This window comes from Narcine bancroftii, chromosome 1, assembly GCF_036971445.1.
Source record: "Narcine bancroftii isolate sNarBan1 chromosome 1, sNarBan1.hap1, whole genome shotgun sequence".
NCBI lineage: Eukaryota > Metazoa > Chordata > Chondrichthyes > Torpediniformes > Narcinidae > Narcine > Narcine bancroftii.
In genome coordinates, this window is record NC_091469.1 from 17280601 (window position 1) to 17307274 (window position 26674).

The window sequence follows — 26674 nt, forward strand, 5'->3', positions numbered from 1 at the left end:
GTCATCGTAAATGGTGATAAATTCATAATCAAATGATTACAGCGCTTTGAAAATAAAACAATCACTTTTACAAGAGAATGAAAGAAACAATTTGCTTAAAACCCACAGAAAAATACATTCCTTAATGCTCTGTAGTGTGATTATTTTCCCCTTTTGGCTGGAATTACAATCCTGCTTCTTAAAACCAGAATATACTTAATATATGAATGTTAAAAAAAAAAGCAGGCAACTTTATAACCCATCTGCAAACTAATGAAAACATTGAACTACGTACAAAATATATACAAAGCGAAATGAAACGTGTGTCCAATATCACTACAGAAGTTTGCAGTTTTCATCTTTTTATCATATCAATCACATAGCCATCCACAGCAGGTACTTCCACCATCTCTCCATGGATTTAGATGTCATGGTTCTATAAGGATCTGACAAATCAGTGTTCATTCTGATAAATCTCTTCAGCACAAAAAGTATAGAACCTGTGTGTTAATTTGACTGCAGCTCAGTCTAAATGGGTAGAAAGATTTTGACCCTTTTATTTATCAGATTAAACAATTTACTCGATATTATTTGCTATAACTGAAATGCATTTAACAGCTTAATCTGTAAGCCATTTTTTAAAGACTCTTGCCATCATTTGCACTGACAGCTAACCTAGATTCCATCTCTCGTCTTCTCAATTGAACCTCAAGGGAAGACAAAATATATTTTACATTGCACTTTGCCTAAAGGGCTCTGAGTAAAATTTAATTTTCCTACTGCATTGATTTTCCCATTATCGCATGTAACAACCTAACAGCATCTCACAAGAATTTTCAGTTAGGAAAAATAAGTGCTTGATTGATTTTGTCAGGCAATATTAAAGCTAAGAATTGTATATATCTTATTACTTCAAGATCCTATTATTCTATTTAAGGTCAAGCTTATTTTACAAGTCAATATGCTGTTACATTTGATTTAGCTTTTAGATGCACCTGTTCCCATGAAACAAAAACTCGAGCCAAGTACTGATTCAATAACCTTTACACACACGCACGCACAAAAGAGCTTTCCTGAGCAGTTTCCTGAAGTTCTGTGACTTGCAGTTCAATGAAAATGAATGACTTGCAATCTACTGGGAGTGAACCACTTACTCATTCCTACCCAGGGATGGAAAACTGCACTGAGGTACAAGGTCAGAAGCCCTTGTCACATTTATTCTATCTAATGAGGTATCAGAAGCACTGAACTAGTTCAAACGTCTGCAGTGAGATAGTTTGGTGCTAAAATTGGTAAATTATTTTTCACCAGACTTTAAAATATCGGGGAAAAAAAATAGGAAACCGATGAGTTGCAACTTGTACCTTAAGTAATGCACCAATTTTATTTTGAAAGCCCAAAACTAGGACTGCACTGAATGGAAAATTTCATCACACCTCATCGCGGAACAACTGAATTCCTGAAATCAAACATTTTAAATGATGTGACTTTTGGAGATTTCATATCAAGTAAAGACTTGGAATGTCACCAAGTTCTCTTGCTTCCGACTTCAAATCAATGCAGAGGCAGGTGGATATCATCTCTAACACTTTTAATCATAGGTTTATTTTGGAATGAAATTACAAAAGTTGCCAATTTTCTCTGGAAATACTATTTCTGGATGTGGTGGGTTTATAGCATTAATTTGTATTTTATCTATATCTATATAGATCTATATCTATATAGATATCGATATAGATTGATATCTATATCGATATAGATATCTATATATATCGATATAGATATCGATCTATATCGATATCTATATCGATATAGATATCTATATATATCTATATATCTATCTAGATAGATATATCTATCTATTTATCTATATATCTATCTAGATAGATCTATCTATCTATTTATCTATATATCTATCTAGATAGATCTATCTATCTATTTATCTATATATCTATCTATATACATAGATAGATACATAAATCAAATCTGTCCTGCGGAAGCTCACTCTTCGTGAAGAGAAGAAAAAAACTGCATCTCCTTTTTGGTCATGCACGAGTTTGTAAAGAAAACTGTTGGAGTTCACAGATTATCTCATGTCCAGCAACCTTAATTGATCCATTTATGAACTTTGTTCCTTCAATCCCATATATGAAAGCAATTACAACGATTTCATTCTCCTTCACGTCGGAGATGATGAAATAAACCACGAAAACTCAAGCCTCAAATCACGGGAAGCCTGAAAACAATTGGTGGGAGAGACACGTCGCGGTCAACTTGTGCACCGCGTCCTCGCTTTCAGAAAGCGCACATGAAAAAGGACCGAGAAGTGAACAGGAAAGGCACGATCAGCGGGGTGACCATGGAGCATTTGTCCCGGGCGAAAACGTTGGCCAAAATTGGGGGGGGGAAACTTCTCGAGAAACCAGGTGCAAAGGAAGCGAGTGACGGGCTTGGAAACCTGCGCTCATTCATCCATCCCCAACACAGCAGCCACCGCAGCCCGGCAGCGCAATGGATCGGCACTCCTTTGATCTTCCGATCGACGGAGACAGGGCATCCAGACCAAGTGCCAGCACCACATTTCCAAACAAAGTAGAGCTTTCAAACTCTTTTGGTCCCCCCAAAAATGATTGCCACCTTGGCATTCACATCTGGTGTTGCCTTTAAAATCTCGAGCCGACCTCCGTGGCAGTTCAAAGAAAAATAAATCATGATCTCCCTGGGATCACTGGAAGCTTTTACCCATCTCCTGCCTCAGCAGATGCGCCAACATCCTGAAAAGTTGCAACATCCAACCAACCCAATCCAGCAAATCGAGAAACCACAATGAACTTCTTTCGCGCTGTCATTGATCGAGCAAAAGAGACTAACTTTTTTTTGTGTTGGTGTCCGCCAGCCGCCAAAGGACTCCCTCGGTGGAGTTGAAATAAGAAAGGGGTTGGAAAGCAAGACCCGACCCCCAATCTCAGGCGAGATCGCTCGCGTCCTCCACCGAACACTACAGCCACAGAAATGAAGACGATGTCGCGCCACGAAGCACCGAGCATGGAAAACAATTGGGGGACAGAGAGAGAAGAAAAATAACACTGTACTTACTCAATTATATCGCCCCACTTGTACAATTCAAAACACCACCAGGATTTGGGGGGGTTTATAGAAAGGAGGGTCGTTTTCTATTCCGAATGCAGACCTCGTTCGAGCTGGAAGCAAAAAGATCATGAAAAGGACACAAAATAACATCCGTGGCTGTCGAAAGTATTGTGTGTGAGGTGGGGAGGGAAAGAAAACAGGTGAAGAATATAATTTTGGCGGCCAGACGCGAGCGGTACCTGCGCGTTTCCCTCCCGGGCTCGGTGCGTGCCAGAGCGCGCGCCAGTGACAGAGCCAGAGAGGCTTGGAGGCGGGGGGAGAGCAGAAGCAGCTCCACACCGTGTAACTCATTAAACGACTGACTGACTGAGAGAGAGAGGGAGGGTGGCTTCTCAAACGCGGCTTCAAGACCAAGTGGGTATGGGCGAGCGCGCATTCCACACGTTCTCCTTGCCTGGACCTGCATTTCGAGAGCAGGCCGCTTGATGGCTTCCATTGAAGGGAGAGCCGCGTGCATCACCTTGCGGTCCATCACTGCCTCCTTGGCAAGGTTCCACACCTGGGTATCCCCGTGATTAAAAAGGCCCAAAACTTTATCAAAGGAAGAAAAAAAAGTTTGGGCTGTGAGATGGTAAGTGAAATAAGATCATTTGAGAAAGGAAGCGGGAAAATTATAATACGTATGAACCAGGAGATTATTTTCGCAGAAAGACTGGGGGGAGATCAGAGAAGTGCATCCGTGCCCTTCGGCCCTCCCAACTTATGTAAACCTCTTCCACATTACCCTCAATAACCTCCATTGGACTGACATCCATGAGTCTTTTAAATATCCCAGTTGCATAATCCCACCATCCCTGCCATGCATTGCAGGCATCCACCACTCTGTGTTGGACGCAAGATCACCTCTGACATCTCTCCTCAACTTTCCCTTCACTCACCTCAAACACAACACCCCAGTGCTGGGAAAAGGTGCTGCTTGTCCACCCAAGTTATGTCTCTTGTCATCACCTCTTAAGTCACTTCCATCACTTCAAAATGACCACCTTGCTCAATTTTCCTAACATGACATGTTCTCCAATCCAGGCAATAACCTGGTAAATTTCCTCAGCATCCTCTCTGATCATTCCACATCTTTCCTAAAGTGAGGTGAGCGGAACTGAACCCAATACTCCAAGATGGTCTCGCTATCTTTTGACACAGCGAGATTGAGGGGCATGGTCGAATGCAAGCGTTTTTTTTTATATACAGGAGAAAGGGGATTTAAAGTAAACGGTTTATCTTCAAGTCCAAAGAAAAACAATGGAGAAGAGCTTACCTAATTGGAATGGAGAATCAGATCAGATGTCAATCCACAGGGCCATAGCAGTGGCTCCCTCCCCCCAGTGAGAATGCTGAATGACCAAAGAAACTGGTCCCCAAACCACCCAAGACTCATATTCACAAAACAATGTTTATGGTGATATTTAAACAAAGCATATTTATTTATTTTTTATAAATGTTTATTTGATCTGCATATGTATTGTTTGTGGGTATTTTGTTATGTCTCGTTGTGACCAGAGAATGCTCTTTCGTCGATTGTACTTGTGCAATCAGATGATAATAAACTGGAACTTGAACTTAATTAAATACAATGACTGCCTCCTTATGATATAAAATATGGAGGTTTATGATCATATGCATGTAGTCAATGTACAGATATAATGAAATTCTTGCTTGCTGCAGCTATAATGCTACTTAAAACATTAACAAACAAGAAGTAATAATTAAAGTAACAGTGTGCAGAAAGAGAAAATAAAAGATGATAAATAGAAAAGGACAGATGAACATTCCTTGTGGCTAGTGGCGTATTTGTTGTAGTAGCCACACTGCACACTGCACAAATACACTCTGATCAATTCATCTACGAAGACTGTATGTCTTTGGAATGTAGGAGTAAACCTACACAGACACAGGGAAAATGTACACAAACCTTATAGTCAGTGGTAAATTCAAACCTAGGTCACTGGTGCTAACTGCTATGCTAACCGTGTCGCTTCGGGAGAAGATAAGATTGATGGCCTTCAGATTTTATCTCTTATGGGATGGGTTCTCCTCAGTGTGAAATCAGTGGCACAGAGTCATTTCACATCACTATTAGTGAAAGAAAGAAACAATTTATCCAACCATATCAGCCCCATGAACACTCCAAATAAATAAAATGAATGCTTCCCAGACAAATTCAAGTTCATTTTTATTATCATCCGATTGTGCAGTACAGCTCAACAAAACAGTGTAAAAAAACATGGAAACACTCATCCAAACATAACACTCAAGAGAACTTCTCTCACTCTGGAGTGCCTGACTGCTGTTCACAATATTGAGTAAATTTTGTACCCATTGTTCTGTTCCTCAGAAAATATCGTTTAGTAGAATCCAACTCAGATATTGCAAAGTTTGTGACCAACTACTTTTCAAAACTTTTCCAACAACCTGATATTGCTGACAAAAGCAAAAAACAAACTGTGAAAGAAAATAAAACTTAGTCTCCTTTAGGATCGTCCTGACAAAACAGAAACCCAATATTTTTTTTCCAATCTTTCTTTAATCTGTGTTATTTGTCTACTATTGTGCTTTTTCACATTGTATACTTCTGTTTGGCCTTTTATTTTTATCCTGAGCATTTTCTTAAAATTGCATTCCTCTTTTTTATACTTGGATAGCTTTTTTAAAGAACCAATTCAGGCAAGTCAAGTTAAATGGATGGCTACTCTGCAGGGAGAATCTGTGTGATCTGTGAGGCCCTTTCTCATATTCCTTTGCAGATGTGAAGAATGAAGCCAATCAGGTATGAAATAGGGATGGGCTTACAAGGATTCTGTGCAATGTGAAAGGCTCAGAGTGAGTGCAGTAGATAAAGATGCCAATGACTGTTTGCCCTTTCTTATTTAGAGAATTGAAATAAGCTGAAATTGGAACATTTAATTTTTATTGATTCTTCTCGAATTATTGTTGCTGGGTTGGCAAGTGCATATTGACCATTCCTAGAACTGACTTCTGTTAAGACCAGAGATAAGTTGTGATATGTTGGGTGTGGGGCTATATTGGAATGAGGGAGATAAGGCTTGAAATATTTCTGTCTTTAGATGAAGACAATATTGGTCAAGGGCATTGGGGATATTTTCTTTTCTGTCCTATAGATGTTGCATGACCTGCTCCATTTCTCCACCACTTTTACGTTTTGTGCAACAATCACAGCATCCGCAGGCTTTCCTGTTTAACTCTATTAGGGAAGGTTTGAAAATGTGATGGGAATCGATGACATGAATATACATTTGAGATGAGCTAATCTGATGAATTGGGGCATTAACAAGGGTGTGATGAGCACATGAGAGATGACAAGAGACAACTATCTGTCAATGGAGAGCATTTGACTCAGGCAAGTGATGACGTTGATCTAGGAGTGAATGAAAATTCAAAAAAAAACAATGCAGATTCAAAAAATCCGAGGGAAAAAATAGCAGAAGATGGCTGGATATCCTGGAATGGATATCTGTGAAAGGAGAAATGGTGTGTTCATTTCAAGATGATGGCCCTTGGTCAGTTCTCCTAATGATATTACATCATGATGAAGACCTTTGCAATAGATTTGATCTTATTTACTGAGTATCACTGGAGAATCAGACATTGATTGCCAAGACTGTGTGGTCAAAAAGAGAGAAGGCTGATTACATGAAATTGTTGAATGTTAGGAGAAATTCTGCCCTTGACACCTCTGCCCTAACTTCTTTGTTAACATCAGTCTGATATATATGATCTGCAGATCGAGAAATCTGAGAGAGACCCAATCCCACATTGCACCTGTTCAATCCACTTGCTCCCTTAACTTCATTTTGGTGACTTCCTTACAGAATCCAGCATGTGTCTCCTGATATTCTTTGCAACAATAAATTAAATTTATTGGAAGTGAAGTGAAGCGATAAATTCTTTATCGGATTGTCTCAACATAATTGAGTCACAAAGTTGAGAGGGATTGTGTCAAACATATATGGACCAGTCAAGTGTGATCATCAATTTTCATCCTGAGACTTTTATGCTAACCCTTTTTGTATATGACATACAATATTATTTACATAAAAGCCCAGTCACCAAACTCATCGGTGTCCAACAGTATTGAACTTAACAAATGTTGAGCCTTGTCTTTTGACTCAGATATTCAGTGAGAAAATGGAAAATTAAAAGTCAATTGGAGTAATTGTTAACACTATGTTTGTGTCTGTATTTGCATTTCTTTTACAAACGTTTGAACAACTTAGTGGCAGAAAATATTGAAAATATGTTTCCTTTCTTTCAGCATTTAGTTTCAGCATTAGTCATTATTATTCTCATTCCCCCCACACATTCTGCTTTTTACTCCATATAAAAATATAATTTAGTATTGGCTCATGTCAGATTGTGGTTAATACTGTGATGTGGACACATGTCCATGAGGAATTAGGGGAGGGCTTCTTATAAAATATCACTTGTATCCTTTGAGATTTGAAAGAGAGGAGACTTTTTTCTCTCATCTCGACAAGCTGGTTTTGCTAAGTGAGATTGTGCACCTGAGCAAGTGATTGTTTTGACTTTAAAATACGCACTAAATAAATTCTGATTTTTTTTTTGCCAGCGCACTTTAAGACTTTACCACCTGATAAAATGAAAAATATTGCATAAATTTTCTCTTAACTGTTGAGGTATGATCTTTTATTTCTACTCATTACAAGTGATCAATCAGTCTATGGTCTTGTTCTGTCCAAAAGTATTACCAAGAGGTTACATGTTTACATATGAACAAAAACATCATTATATCATAAAGTATCATTAAAACATTTTTAATTCATGTGATTCATATTACATGTTGAGGTTTCCAAATAATAAGCCATTATTTACCACTTTTAATTTATAATTTATATCAGAGAAGAGCTACTCTTAGTGCCAAAGGAATCAAAAACACATTGTTCTAGAATGTATTTATAATGGCACTCAAAATATCAACCAATAACTCCTAAATGGTGCTGCACAGGAAAATTGCTTACACTACAAGGGTGTAAATTTTCATTAGGTGCAATAAAAATGCTATGCTACTTTGTGAAATCTTTATTATTGATAATGTCTATCAATATATATTTTCACCAATTAATAAACAAAGTGAGGGGCTAAACTGCAACTCCCACAAAAAGGTCCAGGAAATACCTGCTTTTGTGTTGATGCAGCTTGCAAGCTCTCACATCACATCACATATTTGTTGCAGCCATTTGTGCTGTGGAATGGCTGCAGATTCAGCTAGAGAACAATATCAGGACTGAATAGCACTCCAAATCTAGTTTGTGTTACTTTGAACAAGCTCTGCTCTTTAAGGAAATATATAAATGGTGCTACCGCAGGTGCTGCCTGGTATTCTGATGAAGGAATCATTGAAGCAAGCCACATCATTTTGTCTTGCTGCATTTTCCTTTGTAGAAGAGGAGGAGAGAAGCAAAGGTATGATTTCTTCATAGGAGGTCCATCAGCTAATTGCCCAAAGCCAGTCAGAATGGACAATAAATACAAGGAGCCAAAACTCATAGACCAGATGTCAAATGACCTTGCACATGTGATCAAGATTAATGAGGGTAGATTCAAAAAGCTTATCTCACCAACAATATTAGTAATTGTACAATTCATCACCCCATCGTTCACCTGACAACAGTTTCTTTCAATCTGAACTCATTCCTACCATTCATAATTTAATAGTGCCGCAAATCTCATTTTCCCACTTGAATAAATTTCCAGCAATTCAACCAGGAGAGCACCCTAAAAGCATTGCATGGCTATCATTGAGAGATGTTGCTTTATTTTGCAAGAAAAGATGGTTCGCAGCTGTAGACAGTCAGAAAAACATTGCGGGATAATCAAGACTTCATGATCTTGTCATGATAGATCACGGAGAAGGAACAAAGATGGTGGATCCTAAAGTTCAGGGTAGCCACATGCATTCTTTTGCAGATTATAAAAACAAAATCTTTGCTGAGGCACTGTAGAGACAAAGGCTGAACATGATGGAATCAGTCTGCAGGTCAAGTGGCATCAGCTGATCGAAAAATAGAGATAACACACCAGGTAAAAGTTCTGGAAAAAGGGAAACTCTAAGCATGTTAACTTGTAGGGAGGGAGGGGTGGAAGGAATTCTTGATGAAATGCAGAAGGTAACAACTACAATAAACATTGGGAGTCAAAGAAAGAAGAGAGAAAATTAACAGAATGAAAGGGAAACATTTAGCAATGCTGGTAAAAAGATAAAATAATGCCTACATGAAAAATTGTTATATTATGTGCTGGGCCTCAGGGGCTTCAACATACTAAGATGGATCTGTTCTTTGAGAATCATTAAAACAATGAAGTATTAAAGTGACAGGTGACTGGATTGACTTGAAGCTCACAGTCACGCTTACAGAGTGAATAAATGTAATTAGATGAGATTTTCTGCACTAGTGCCTTTGTCTTGTTCTTAAGTCATTGTTTTACCTGTATTATAGTTGACAAGGCATTCATTCATCTGTTAGTTGCACTTTGACTTGCCATAATTTTGGCCAAAATATAAATAAGGTTCCATTGTCCTCACCTTTCAACCTACGAGCATTCACTAGATCATTTTCCACAATTTGTGTCACCGACAATGGGCATTCACCATCAGACACACCTTTCTTACCTTTAGCAGCTTTCCAAAGCAATTGTTTTGGATTTCCAACATCATTAATTTTGTGTCTCCCCTGATAAAATGAGGATGATATGTAAGCATAATGAAATGACTGGTGGTTTGGCTGTAAAAAAAAATAGCACTCGGAAATCCAAGACCAATTTGGATAATTATTGTAGTTGAGTTTGTGTCTATTTTTTCCAGTGAGACAATGGTGGACAACTTGATTACCATACTTGTCAATCCAGCAATACACTCACAAAAGTAAAATACTAAAGTCTGCAGACACCATCGTTGAAGTAGAAACAAAATGCTAGAGAAACTCAGCTGGTCAAAGAGTGTACTCTGTGTAGCAAAGATAAAGATGCATAACCAATGTTTCAAGCTTGAGCCCTTCATCAAGCTAAGAAATTCATAAAGTTTTGAAGCTTACAAACTCTTATTCCTCTCATCATGGCAAGTGGTGCAATTTTTCAAAGCAGTTTGATGGAACACATTGTCATGCTTTCTGACCCCTTACATTTGAAGGGGGTGGGGGGGTGGGGGGGTCAGTGACTCCTTGAAACATGAGCCAGCTCGAGATTCTTATAATGACATTTGCTCCCTGTTGAGTTGTTAACCAGCTTTGCCAACTGAAACTGGCCATTTGTGCCTCAGAGCTGTTTAAGGTTGTTCCCTAAGGCTATTTTTGCAGCAAGTGGGGTAGTATTATTTGGAATACTTGGTCAGGCAAAACCATATGAAGATTAATAAGGGTAATTCTTAATATTTCTTGGCATTTTGGCAAAAACTTTGCTTTTTAGATGTGTTATGCAATACTTATTCAGAGTTGACTTTTACATATGCAGTGTGGTGGTGTGCAGCAGTATTACAAAGGTGGAGGAATATAAATGGAGAATTAGTTAAACAAGAAAATCTGCAGATGGTGAGGTTGAGTGGAATATACAAATGAGCTGGAGAAACTCAGCAGGTCACACAGCATCCATGAGAAGATGCAGACGCCTGTTTGTTTTTTGCTTTGACATGACAAAGGAGCAAAGTCTGAAACACTAGTTACCATTTACTTCATTTGGATGCTGCGTGACCTGCTGAGTTTCTCCAGCACATTTGTGAATCGCTTTAACTGATGTAATCGTCAGATGAATGCCACATCTATCACATCCAAAAAAAAAATCTCCAGGTTGCTCTTTCTCTTCTAATCCTTTTTCCTTCGATTCCTTATTCTTTATTTTCTCTCTCCTTTCTCCTCCTTCTCCTACTTTTGACTGTCTTCTGATCACTCGTTAGACTAGCAATGAAGACTAAAGCTTCATTGTGGGAATGTTGTAGCATATGTATCTTTCAAAAAAATGAATTTTGATCACTAATCTGCCTGGTATTTTAGGGTTCCTGTGGAACAGTCCAGGTACAAAAAGTAATTTCAACATAATAGTCACTTGTTCCATAAGATTTTATGTGACAGATTTTTTTCTGTCACTTACCTGCAGCTAATATATGCATGGATTGCTTTATTAAGTAATCTGCATGTCATCAACAGTTAGTCCTTGGTGTCCCTTAAACACCCTTTGGTTTGCCATGGCAACTTAACTACAGATGGCACTGCAGAATGCCAGAGATGTAAGACATCAATCCTGCTGCCATGAAGTTGGGCAGTTTCATGTCCCAGGGTATGGATGTTTCAGATATGACAGAGATGAAGTTGCTGGACTGATTGGGGAATTACAGAGTGGCAATCACTTTGCTGGAATATACTAAAGCCTCCCAATAATCAGGAGGAATGAAATGTTCAGATACATAAGAGAATAGCAGGAAGAAGTAAGAGCAGTCTGATGAGAGGAAGGAGTTTTTGAACTAATATTATTAACTTAGTCGGCACATACTTGTGAAAAAGTTAAGTCCCAGTAGAATGTTAGCAATCAAACCATTGTAGTTCATCAAGAGGATTTTCAGGAATTGGCAAAAAAGGAGTTAAAATAACAATTTAGATGGTTTATGATCCAGAAAATTTCAATATTAATATTAAAGGGATAAAGCAATAAATTTAATATATCCGATTCTCAGAAATGATGAATATTTTATTGTATGAATCAATTGCAATTCCAACAAGTGACAAGTAATTAACAAATTTGATGGTGGATTGTATATAGTATGCAACATCCACATGTATTAATTTGTTTTAAGAGTATCTAATAAGATAATCATTGTAAAAGTTCTGTTTCTCTTTGAAGGACTTCTGTCCCTTCTCGGCATTAAGATTTGTGAATAATAGAATTTCAGCTGAATTCTACTGAATTATATCTCTTTGCAGGTAGTCATTATCTTTGATCAGTATCAAAGTACTTTGGATTATATATTGCATAACATTGTGAAGAAATTTAGACAGCTAGTAACCATTGGAAGCTGAACCTTAGTCTATGCTCTTGTTTCAAAATCATAAATCCAAAATACTGCCTCAAACATATGTACTGGTAACAGAGATTTGCACTTTTGTATAATTTTTGAATTGTTTGCATTTGTCAATGTATATTGGTTATCTAACACATTGAAAGTCTGGAGTAAAACTTGGGAGTGAAACACGAAAGTCTGCAGACACTGTGATTGTAATTTAAAAAAACAGAATGCTGGAAAAACTCAGCAGGTTTTGCAGCATCCATAGGAGGTAAAGATATATAACCGACATTTTGGGCTGAGCCCCTCCTCAAGATTAGAAACCCAGCTGGATAGAGTTAACAATGCTTCAATTGCAGTATCTGAAGTCAAAGACAAGAAACAATCAGTTGAAAATAAAAGCAATGATGGAAATACTCAACTAAAGCAGCATTTCAGAGCAAGAGCGAGGGTGGGCGGGGGGGGGGGGGGGGGGGGAGAGGAAGAGAGTTTTGCCTGACTAGCTAAATAATTCTCTACTTTTATTTCAAATTTCTACCACCTGCAACTTCTTCACTTTTCAAAGAGTGTATCTATTTATTTTGATTGGTAAAATAATTGTCTCTTGTATCATTATGTGAGATAAGTAGCAATAGGTTTATGTCAAGGTACATTAACTGGACCATTAATCTAGGAGAAATAGACTTATTTTATTGCTATGTGACATCAACATAATTGAAAATTAGACCCAAATATTGACCAAAATTAGTATTTTCTGCTCATGTCATATGTTGAATTATAGTGTTGTGTACAGCAGAGAAACTGATCCTTCAGCTCACTGTCCATACCAATCTGTTTGCCTCTTGACGATTATCATATTTGCCTACATTAGACCCATAATTTCCATTATTTTGCTATTTTAACTTACTGTCAAAATTAATTTTAACTGTAATCATTATATCTAACTTCATTAACTCCTCCTCCAGATGATTGGAAATACCACCCATCATCTGTGTAAAGCAGTTTCCCCTCATATTCCTTAAAAAAACTCCTTCCTCTCATCAGACTGCTCTTACTTCTTCCTGCTTTTCTCTTATGTATCTGATTATTTCATTCCTCCTGATTTTTGGGAGGCTTTAGTATATTCCAGCAAAGTGATTGCCACTCTGTAATTCCCCAATCAGTCCAGCAACTTCATCTCTGTCATATCTGAAACATCCATACCCTGGGAAATGAAACTGCCAGTCCTGTCCTTCCCTTAACTACATCCAACTTACCGATGAAACTCTTTGTATTACAGTAAGAATAATAAAATCCCTCAAATTGCCCTATTTTTTTTGAAATCCTACCATGGGAAAAAGATGATTATTTTCTCTTTTAGAATTCTTAGAATTCAGTTCATTCCTCAGCATCCTTCTCTTCAGCCCAATAAAGTTATCCATTCCAGGCAACTTCCTTGTATAACTCCTTTGCACTCCTTTCATTGCAACTGCATCTTTCCTACAATGTGGCAATCAGAACTTCATACAGAGTTCTTGAAGTGCAATCCAACCAGTGTTTGGTTAATTTGCAACATAACATCTCAATGTTTATATCCTATGCCCTGACCTATGAAAGCAACCATTAATCATCTGATTGAATTCTGTTGCCTCTTTCAGGAACATATAGACTTGATCCCCAAGGTGCCTTTGCTCATCAACATTCCTTTGCAGCCTAACATTTGCTGCATATGTCCTATCCCTGTTTGACTTCATAAAATGCATCACCTTGCATTAGTCAGGACTAAATTCTGGTTGTTAATGTGGTTATCTTTAACCACATCTTTCCTATCCACACCACCAATTTCATAGGAACTGTAAAATTACTGATCATTTTTCTTTTATTCACATCCAAGTTGTTAATATATATTACAACCAACAAGGATCACAACAGAAATTCCTGTGGTACACCACTGATCACAGACCTCCAATCATAGAAGCATCATTCCACTAACTCCTATCACAAGCCAATTTCGAATAAACCAGCTTACTTTGTGCCTTAACCTCCTGCATCATCCTATAATGTAGCATCTTGTCAAAAACCTCACTGAAGACTATGCCAACAACGTCTACAGATCTGCCTTCATCAATTTCCTTGGTTGCCTTCTCAAAAATATTAATTGGACTTGTGAGATCAGATTTCCCCACACAAATAAGATGAGGGCCCATGGAATTACAGGGAAGTTATTAAACTGGATAGAGAAGTGGCTGATAGGCAGGAAGCAAAGGGTTGAAATTAAGGGTTCTCATTCTGGATGGCTGCCTGTAACTAGAGGTGTTCCGCAAGGGTCGGTATTGGGGCTGTTTACAATTTATGTTAATGATTTGCATTGTGGTATAAATGATTTTGTGGCCAAATTTGCAGATGACACTAAGATAGATGGTAGAATAGGAAGTGTAGTAGAAACCGTAAAGTTGCAGAAGGAAATAGACAGATTAGGAGACTGGGCAAAATTATGGCAGATGAGATTTAACATAGAGAAATGGCAGTGGAAACAAACAGGCAGAATACTATTTGGATAGGGTGAAAATTCAGACCTCGGATGTGCAAAGGGACCTGGGTGTCCTCGTGCAAGGAAACATAAAAGTTAATGACATGGCAAAATTGGTAGTAGAGAAAGCAAATGCTATGTTGACATTCTTTTCAAGAGGAATAGTGTACAAGAGTAAAGAGGTGTTGATGAGGCTCTATGGGGCACTGCTGAGACCTCATTTGGAGTTCTGTGTGCAGTTTTGGGCCCCCTATCTGACAAAGGATGTGATGTTGTTGGAGAGGCTCCAGAGAAGATTTACTAGGATGATTCCTGGAATGCAAGGGCTAACATACGAGGAGCATTTGGCAACTTTTGAGTTGCATTCATTAGAGTATAGGAGAATGAGAGGAAATCTCAATGAACCATTTCTTATTTTGAAAAGTTTAGATAGGGTGGATACAGGTAAGATGTTTGCCTTAGTGGGTGAATCGAGGACAAGGGGTCAAAGTCTGAAAATTAGAGGTTATCCATATAAAACAGAGATTAGGAAGAACTTCTTTAGCCAGAGGGTCATGGATCTGTGGAACTCACTGCCGCATACAGCAGTGGAAGCCAGATCACTAGGAGTATTAGACAAATATCTCATGAGTTAGGGCATCAAGGGATAGGGGAAAAGGACGAAAAATGGAACTAGTGTAGAGTAGCTTAGTGTGGGCCTAGTGGCCTGTTTCTATTCCTTTGTCTTGTGATCTTGTGAAATCCAAGTTGGTTATCCCTGTACTTTTTTTCAAATGTAAATACATCCTATTCCTTAATATTTTCTCAAATAATTTCCCTATTACTAACATAAGACAACATAATGCTTCAGATTTTATACTAGGACCTCATACACATTGTCTGGCTTCATCCGTTGGATTACTCCTTGGACACACTCATTGCCTGGATCACCCCTTGCTCCTGATATACATATAAAGAGTCTTAAATCTAAATTTTGACATAGAGCATGGTAACAGGCCATTTCGGCCCACAAGTCCATGCCGCCCATTTATTTAAATGCAGGGAGCTTCATTGGTAAGGCAGCATGGACCAGCATTTGCATTAAGATCATGGACACATGATTGGGAGAGGGGCAGTACTATCATCTCAATGCTCCAGGGATTAGATGTTTCAGATATGATGGGGTTGAATTCGCTCGACTGATAAGGGAGAACACCACAGCAGCCATTAGGATTAAACCATGAAGAAGGCACACACAAAAGCCTATGCTTTCTGAGATTTGATATCTCTTCAAATATTCTATCAAACATCGACTAGTGCACCATGAAAGTATGCTGATGGGATGCATCACAGACTGGTATGACAATTCAAGTGTGCAGGAATGCAGAAGGCTGCATCATGCAGCAAATATAGCCACATCCATCACAGATTCCGACCTCCAGTCCTTTGAAAACATCCTGCCTCAAGAAGTTCGCTAACATCAGAGAAGACCTCCATCATCCTGATCACAGCCCCTTTTTACTGTTACCTTTGCTCAGAAGGTAAAGATCAACACCTCTAAGTTCAAGAACAATTTCTTTCCAAAGCTATCAGGCTCTTGAATCTCTCTTTGCCACACTAATTATGGACTGCTCCAACACTACAAAAGGGCTGTCTGCACTGTTGCATAGGAATAATTTTGAATATTTATCTGTATTTTTTAACATTTATTATTTGTTTTTTAATTCAATTATGTATATGATGGCAGTCAGTTTTAATGAAGTACCTAGAGTAAGAATTTGGTGCATAGATACATTGTGTAATGTTTCTGACAATAAACTGTACAATAAGCTCATAGATTCAAATCAGGAAATCTAGAGAGGCAATCATTCTCATGGTGTCCTATGAATCATATCCCAGGAGAAAATGGAGGAACAGATATATAATAAAATAGCAGAAAGGAGTAAGAATAATATGATAAGTACAAGGAGTTTTGAAGGGAATTTGTGAGCACATTCTTTAACACAGAGAGTGGTTGGTATCTGGAACTCGCTGCTGGAGGAGATGGTGTAATCAGGTGCAAATATTGCAGTTAAGTGGCATTTAAACAGAAACTTTGCTAAGTATGAAATAGGAGGACATGGCAGAACATAAAGCTAATATGGGCAAATGGATTTTTTGTAGATGTTCAAAAAGGTTAGCAAGGATGGGCTGAAGTTCCCTTTGCTATGCTGTATAATTCTATGACTCAACAACATTGTCACAGTTCAATATAGCTGATATAATTTTGGAAAATTCACATCACCTGTGGTTTTAGATAGGCTGATGCCCTGGTTATGAGTAAAGGGTTTATTCAGATATAGCAGGGAAAAAATAAATTGTGTCATTCTATCTCTTGTCCAATTTCCTCAGTAATGTACTTGAGTATGAAATACACCTTTTAGATCCAGTATTTTAGAGCTGTGGCTTAAATCATCTGTTATTCTGACAATTTTGCCCTACGTGAAAACCTGCCTCTGGAAAAAAATGTAAATAATATGAGACAGTTGGCTATACCCAGAGTAATGTTATAGATCATCAAATAGGTCATTCAGGTGATGTAAAATGTACATTGTTGATAAATCCAGCAATGGCATGTTTAAACAATCAAGACTACAGTTGCCAGAAAACTGGAGAAACAAAATGTTGGAGGAACTAAAAGGGTCGGCAGCATCCATAGAAGATTGTTGATGTTTCAGGCCAAAATGGATACTGTGTGACCAGCTGAGTTCTTCCAGGTTTCTATGTTATTTCTCCAATGGCATTTATAGTTCTGTTCTGTAAACAAAGGAGGATGTAAGTGTCAATCAGCTGAATTGGAGAAGGTCTGAAGGTGCATGATCTGAAAAATGACTCTCACATCAACTTTTTTCATGCAAATAATGGTGATTATCAAAGAACAGATCACTCTCAGTGCCGTATTTCACCATTTTAGCATGAAAGAAAGTTGATGTGAGAGTCAACACATTCTTCCATTGCACATGTGACACATGGCCCTCACAGTGTTATATGATTCCAAGAGAAATGTTAAGATAAATGCCAAGCATAAAAATGAAGCATTGGAACAAGACAGATGGGACAGAATGTGAGCAATCAAACCTGCAGTATTTGAACAGAACTTCGTGTACATAGACAAAAGTTCAAGATGAAGTAAACTCCAACAAAATGTGGCATGTTTGGAGGTCCTGATAGGAACAGCCTCACAACCTTTGTCTGGTAAATGAAAAATGCAAACCTTCAAAACATCTTAACACTCTCTGTCTCTTTCCTAACCAATTTGATGATCTTGTTTTGTTAATCTTTCATAGATTTTCTTCCAGTGCACACATATTGCATTAACTTCTAATAATTATTTTCAAGCATATCACACTTGCTGAAAATGATTACAAGTAATATTACATGTTTATAGCTATCTGCTATAATTTCATAATGCAACAGAAACTTTTTCTCCAAAGGCTTTGAACAGTTTTAAAATATCATTGTGTATTGACGACTCCAGTAGAACTACTAAATCAATTCACCGGACTCAGTGGTTAGGCAGCAAACTTGCCTCCTCTTTTATATCATTTCCAGGGCGGAATCTAGCTTTATATTCAGTTTTCCTAACTTTCCCTTGAATATGGGCCGACAATAAAAACATGTCAATCCTTTAGTATGTTTTATGCCTACTTGAATAATATGAGTATTCCTTCTCCTTTGGGTGCTACCTCCTCCATATATCCATAAGTTTCATTTCCTGCATTGATTTAACCATAAATTTGGCCACTTTATTCTTTTTACTAGTCTTTTGTCTAGTTTTATCCAACATTGGATCCAAATTAAGGTTAAAATCCCCTCCTATCAATATCTACAATCTTCATAAAAATATCCTGCATAAACTTTTGATCCTCCTCATTAGGTGCATATATATTGAGCAAATTCCAAAATTCTGAATATATCTGACACTTTATCATTACATACCTCCCTGATGGATCTATTATTTAGAAACATAGAAACTTAGAAGATAGGAGCAGGAGTAGGTCATTCGACCCTTCGAGCCTGCTCCGCCATTCAACAAGATCATGGCTGATCTTAAAGTTCAGTACCCCGTCCCCGCTTTCTCTCCATAACCTTTAATACCCTTATACTGAAGAAATATATCTAATTCCCTCTTAAATATATTTAATGAACCTGCCTCTACTGCCCTCTGTGGCAATGAATTCCACAAATTCACCACCCTCTGGGTAAAGAAATTCCTCCTCTTCTTGGTCCTAAATGGTTTGCCTATTATCCTCAAACCATGGCCCCGGGTTCTGGATTTTCCCAACATTGGAAACATCCCATCTGCATCCATTCTGTCCAGTCCTGCCAGAATTTTATATGTTTCTATGAGATCCCCTCTCAATCTTCTAAACTCCAGCGAGTACAATCCCAATTTGCCCAATCTTTCCTCATTTTGATTGGTATATTTTTATTAATTAATATAGCTGCACCTCTAGCTTTTGAATTATATGATGGTGCCACTACGTGCCCGACCCAGTCTCTCTTTAATTTATTATGTTCCACTTCAGTTAGATGTGTTTCCTGCACAAATGCTGTATCTATTTTTTTTCTTTTTATAGTAAATTTAATAGCCTCTTCCTTTTAATTTGGTTATGTATTCCATTAATGTTTATAGTCATATAGTTCAACGTGTCCATCTCATATCCTGTTTACACATCATTTCCGCTTCCTCACCACCACCACCCCCCTTTTCCCTATTTTCATCTCTCAGTTTTCCATTTTTAAACTCAATGTATGACAATACATTTAAAACATAAAAAAACTCCAACAATTCCCACATCCAATATTACCTTAACCCCAAATACCCACCCCCCCCTCTGAGTTCCCCCTTATCCCTTGGCATGCAACCACAACTCCCCTTTCCATTTGGATTGCAATCCTGCTCGCAAGCATCAATTGATTTCGCAGTGACAGTTATTCTCTCCCCCCCAACCCTCGCAAAAAAACCCTTTTTTTTTACATATATAACAAAGTTCTCCCTTTTTTCCCCTTACTTCCTTCCTTCCTTTCTCTTTCCCTTCTTTAGTTCTTTACATATACATTGTTTTTACATCTTTATATATATTTTATCACCGTTCTTCATTCTTATTACATTTCTTTATCTCTCCTACTGTCCTTCAAGCATTCTGCAAATTCTTGTGCTTCCTCCAGATCCAAGAACAGTCTGTTTTGCTCCCCGGGGATAAATATTTTAAGCACAGCTGGATGTCTTAACATGAATTTATAATGTTTTTTCCATAGGATTGATTTTGCTGTATTAAACTCCTTCCTTTTCTTTAAGAGTTCAAAACTTATGTCTGGGTAAAAAAAATATTTTTTGACCCTTGTATTCCAATGGTTTATTGTCTTCTCTAATTTTATTCCTTGACCGCTCCAGTATATTTTCTCTTGTCGTATATTTCAAAAATTTTACTAAAATGGATCTTGGTTTTTGATGTATCTGTGGCTTCAGAGCTAGTGTTCTATGTGCCCTTTCTATTTCCATTCCTTCCTGCATTTTTATCATTCCCAGAACCTTTGGGATCCATTCTTTTATAAATTCTTTCATATCTGTGCCCACTATTTTTATGTTGTTTTACCTACTATAATTTTCAAACATATCAATTTTCTGAGCTAACAATTCTTGTGTCTCTTTAATTTTTTATCACTTTCTTCCAATTTTCCTCTTAAGTCGTTTACTTCCATTTCTACAGCCGTTTCTTGTTCTTCCACATTTTCTACTCTTTTCCCTATTTCTGTCATGACTAGTTCTAATCTTTGCATTTTATCTTCTGTTCTTTTCATTTTTCTTTCAATTGCACTAAATTCTAATGACAACCATTCTTTTCATGCTCTCATTTGTTCTTCAAAAAAAGCTTTATCTATATTCTGCCCATCTGTTTTACCTTCTATCTCTCTGTGAAGATCTTGGTCTTCTTCTTCATCTTCTTTTGTGTCTGTACATGTGTTTGTGTTTCTTTTCTTCTTTGTATCTGTATCTCTTCTGATTTTTCTGATGAGTAGCTTGTCTTACTTTGTCAGGTCTCTTCTTGCTTGGCCTCTTGATGTTGTTTCTCTCCTTCTGAGTTGCTCATCTGTCGAGCCTCCAGTTGCTGCTCCTCTTGCCATTCACCCCATTGACTTTCTTTCTCAACTGGTACTTCACTCCTTCTCCTGCCGCTTTCCTCATCTTCCAGCTGAGAACCCTGGTGCCGGGCGTCCTTCAGCTGGTCGAGCCGTGGTTGCCCGCTCCTTGGCTGAGCCCCTCTCCCGTCGGTGTTTTCTTTTACCTTAGATTGCGCTCTACTTATGCGAGACTCCTCGCGCATGTGCAGTTGCGCACTTTCATTTGGCTCAGAGAGCCATTTTTGCAGTCCACCGGTCGGGGGGTTGCAACTCCGCAGGGCCGACACCAACCTCGGAGATCGGGCACTCTTCTCCACCATGGCTCCCCGTTCCTTCTTGCAGGTAAGGCCTTCTCCTTTCCTTTCCGATGACTTTTCTTCTTTTTTTCCTGTTGTTTTTATTTTTTCCTTCTTAAGTGCCATCTTCTTTCTCTTCTCCACAACTTTATCTTTTATTTCTTATATTTTATATTTGTTGAACTTTGTCTTTTCTTAACTTTTTTCTTCTTTTCTGGCAAGGGCTGGTTTTACCCTACTCCATCATGTGACTCCTCCCAAGAAACTCAGAAAGTTGAGGCAAGAATTGATGGAGGTGTATGCTGGTCATTTTTTTAAATTTCTCTTTACTGGGGAAAATAACAATGTGTAGTGAACAGGGAATTCACTACTGGTATGATGTTCTAAGGACTGGCTCCTCCCCTGACTCTGTCCCCAAATATCCTGATATAAACTCCAGATCCCCACCAAAACCCCAGTTCAGTCCAAACCCTATGTGTGCTATTCTTACTGAATAAAGGTGTGTGTTACTCTCTCTGGTCTTGAGTGCTTTCAGTCGCACTACACGATTGTAGACGAAGCAATAAAATATGCATTAATGAAGACATTCAATCAACAGTAGTGGCTGGTGCTGTTGTGTATCTGATCATTCCATTTGGTACTCCCAGTTCTTGCATGTATGCCTGCACTCACATACAGCACAGTGTATTCCATCTCAATAGGATGAGAAAGTGTATAGGAAGCTGTTCCCATCAGTGAATTTTTCAAGATCTAAAATGATTTAAAATAAAAACATGAAATGTGCAAATAATGGTGGTGATTTGAAACTCACTGATTGTAAAGAAAATACTGACTCATTGTGGCCCTTGTGCTATTTTAACCACTATTTTCTCTGCAACACATATTCTGTGGTTGTGTTTTGTTTTTGCATAACTTGTACTTGTGTATAAGTGACAGCATGCAGCACAAACTTTTTTACTGCACCTCAGTACTCATGACAATTGTAATAATAATAATAACTTGTTAAAGGTTGTGGAAGCATTGTCAATATTTTATTGGATTGAGATATGTGGGAAAATAATTTGCAGGCATATAGGGTAAAACCATTCCAATGGGATAGACAGGAATACTCTGCATTAGCGAGCATGGTCTCGAAGGGCCAAATAGCATTCTCTTTGCCATAACACTTCCATGATTGTTCAAGTCTACATACTGTGTTAATCAATAATTTGAATGAGGGTCTATTGGGAGTAGTGATGGAAAAAAAATGCAGATGGTAAAAATACAGGAGGTACTGTTAATTCTGCAGATGGTCAAAGGAAGCTGCAGAGATACTGAATAAGCAAAATAATGCTCAGCAAAGAAAACAAACAAAGCACTTTTGCTATTGCTTCCATTAGGAGATCACAAGGGAATATGACTGAAGGAGACTGAGCCATCTTAGCTCCTAAACCACAAACAAGAAGTGCACAGAAATGAACACATTCAGTGAATGTACTGTTGCGTAAACAAAAACATTGTCTGCAGCAGGATTGTACTGAATGCTTTTTGTACAAGAATTTGCATAATATGCAGTTTCTTTTATGTTGCTGTCCAGGTGCTATCATCTGCATGCACTGGGTCAGGACCTCTGAGACTGGTAGACTCTGTGTTTCTTGTGTCCATTGATCACTGACATTTAAAGTACAGAAATAAAAAATAAATGGACATTAAAATTAACTGCACATGATGGAAATCTGGAACAAAAACAGAAATGCAAGAAATATTCAGGAGGTGGACAGCACCCATGAAATAAAAAAACAGGACCAATGCCATAATTGGCAAAATAATAATTTGACCCTTTCTTTCTGGGACAAAAATCTAAAGTCATTCCACTTTCAAATTTAAAGTCCATAATGTTTTGTCAAGCATTGGTGATTTCTTCATCCATTCTCCTTTCAGGTAATCAATTCCTCAACATCATCCATCCCTGTTTCTTGTTGCGCTTACTTCAAAAGGACATAGTCCTCAAAAATAGCTTTGCTCAGTGTTATGTTAATGTGTTATATTGTAATAGAGATGTGCTCAGGTATAAAATTTAAATCTGACCCAAACTTGACTTGATCACTGATGATCTGAAAACAGATATATTCAAATGCTAATAACTTTATTTCCCATTCTCACTCAAAAAAAATGACCCACACACAACCTCAAGCATGCTCTGATCTGTCTGAGGATGAGATATCAAATATTTACAAAGAACTGAGCATGATCCAATCATACAAAACAGATGGTTTTATCTAGATTGATTACTGGGCAGGCACAGCCTTCCTTACCATCCCTACATCCCTAGATCATCCATCCCTATCAGATCCAAATTTAAATATTTTATTCCAATGTAACCAAACACATATGGAAGGGGTATTGAATGGTGTGAACTCAATTTGAAGGAAGAATCAAATATCACTTAAAATTTGTATGAAATCCTTGAAATGTGTTCTCTGTCATCCGTGAATTTATTGTAATATAAAGGACCTCCTAAACTCTATTCCTAACTACAGACATGTCTTATTTTTGTTGCATATTCTGAGAAATACACAAATACAATATCTTCAATGTCTAGATTTTATTTCAATCTTTTTAAATATTCTGGACCGTGCATGGTCTTTAATATTTCCAGTGATATGTCCTTTAACAGAATGTTTGTTGGTTTGGACAGAATCTACCCTTAACCCACATTTGTGAACACCAACCTTGTATAGAAGCTTTGGTCCTTATTTTACTCTCATTTTAGGCCTCTCATAATCCTGTGGTTTTCAATTAAATTCTTTGTCAATCTCCTATTTCCCAAATAAACCAGCTCATGGCTCTTCCACCTTTCTCTTTTGATAAAATTGTGTGGTCATGGCAAAATCTTTGCAAATACCATGCCTAGTGTAAATCCCTCCATTTGGGTGCTGAATGTACATTTGCAATGATTTCTCCATCTAAATATTGTAATGTCAATGTTTCCCCAACATTTGTGTCTGAATCTTGCATTTACTTACAAGATTTAACTGGTGCAGTACAAAGTATTCCAATAAGATTTCTCAGATGGATGGATATATTCCAATTTGCATAGAATAAATAATGAAGGACAGCATGAAGCTTTTAATACAGGTATCATCAACTAGGGATAAATTAAAAGTGATTGAAAAGGTGACCTTCCAACTCATTCTGAATTTAATTAAGATATGCCACATTTTTATTTAACTATACAATCAATAAAACATTATCCTTTTCCAGAAATCTTCACATTCCCGCACACAGCTGTTCTGACAGTCAAATAATGGAAATGCTTATCAAGCAACTGTGACTATGAGAAGAGGTAGCACTTTTTCCTTTTTACCAGTCCTAACTACAAATTCAAAAATCCAATTGGTACTGCGGGTTTTTTATTGATATGGTATTTTCCCTGTCAGCATAAATGCCAATTTTAATGATTTACAGTTAACATACAATTTATTGTCTGTACGCTTTGTCAATAGTACTTTTCTGTTTTCGCCATCAACCTCAATGACGCAGTAAGGCCTAGTTGAATAAAACTTTGTTTAATCAAGTCTAGTTTGGCTTTGTTTTATTTTTCATTTTTATACATTCCTAGTTGATCAGAATAGAATAGTCAGCAATCACTCAGACAATTTCCTGGAGGGTAATTTCTTTTAGTGAAGAAATAAAATGGCTTTGTTTCAATTAATATCACTGGTGAGTCAGTTGTTTTTGTTATCATTTGGGATGATTTCTAATGTCTTGTTCTGATGTTTTTTTTTTAATTTATTTAGTTTGCCTGGTAAAATATAAATGTGAATTACAAAATAGGTAAGGATAGAGAATGGAAGTGGTTTCACGTATCAAGATGAGAAAATCAATTTGGAAGTCATCAGGAGGACTGATCAATTTTTCACTTGGGAATCATGCTCCAGAATTTTGATATTATAGCAATTCTGTATCAAATGAAAAGCACTGTGCTTGATCTGGCATTCAGTCTTAGGTCAATGGAACACAGATTTGCTTTTGTAAATAATTTGGACGGCTGTGTTTAAGGTTATTTAAATGAGGCAAGTTGTACTGTTCTTTGTCAAAGAAATGAAAAAAAATTTCTTAATTGTTGTTTCTTCAATAATTCACTTACAAGTCCACTCAGAAGACTGAGCATTGTAAATAAGCAGTATAGTATTTATGGTCTCAGCAAAATCTGTACAAATCAATAGCAATGTTAGTCCCAGTATTTTAATCTGAGTTTGTAGGCACAGTTATTAAAATAACTATTTGGAAGTGTTTTTAAAAAGTCAATACTATTCATTTTGAAATAAAATATTTAACATCTTGGTGAGCTGCCTAAATGGTATCTTTTTCACATGTAGCTTTCTCTGCAATAGAAAACACACTCAATTTATATGCTTTATCAGTAAAACCTCTGTCGTTGATAGTGTTTTATTACTAATTCATCATAAACTTTTCTTTCAGTCCTTCCTGAAGAAATTATCATATATTTGAAAAGAAATATGTGAATTATATGACTGATAATTTTCAATAAGTGTCATTGAAACATTAAGATGCAAAGTTGCCTTTCCAGCTTTCACAATGTGAACATGAATCATTAATGTACACTGCATCTCTAGGTAATGAATGGGATCCATTTTTACAGATGTCCTGAAGTCAATATTACCCATGTCAGAAAATGCACAAAAATCACTCTATTCACCAGCCATATTTCCATGGCATTTTAATAAAGGAAGGAAGTTCAATCACCAAAAATGAAGATAGAAACAAAACTAGTTCTGCTGATCTTAATAAATGCATATACATATGCTGGACTTTGAAGTTACATAATATTATGGGAACTCAATTATATGCATGGAGTATCTAGAAATTAGGTGTTTGTGACCTGGAGATAGCCTGTACCAATGTTTTCCAAAGAATAAGTAAGCCTGAGAATGCCCTGAAACAAAAAAAGTCTTCAGATCTTTAGTGAATGCTGCTTTATATCAATTTGTGGTCAAAACACAGAAATGGTGGCAGAGAACAATGAAGGAGCAAATTCAATGGTGGAGTTGAACAAGAAAGACTGCAGATGCTGGGGTCCAGTGCAATAAACAAATGTGATGGATAAACTCAGCAGATCAGGCAGTAGGCATAGGAAGTAAAGGGTAACCAACATTTCACACCTGAGCCTTTTGTCAGGGTACACTCCAGCCTGATCCACCAAGAAAATAATGCCTCATATACCATTGTTCATTGACTTTGGTTTAGTGTTCAACATTGTCACACCTCAGAGACAGGTGAATAGAAAGTGATGGGACTCAACAATCCTCTTTACAACTGGATCTGGACTGATTGACCGAAAGGCTACTATTAATCCTGGTTGGTAGCAAAATCTTGTTCCATCACGCTGATCACTGGCCCATCTCAGGGCTGTGTGCCCAGCCCACTGCTGTTCATGCTGCTGACTCAAGAGTGCACTGACAGGTTCAGTTCCAACAGAATAAAGTTTTCAGATAATATGACAGTAGTTGGCTTCATTGGCAAAAATGATAAGTCAGCTTGCAGAGTGGCTCATAAAATGGTGTGAGAACA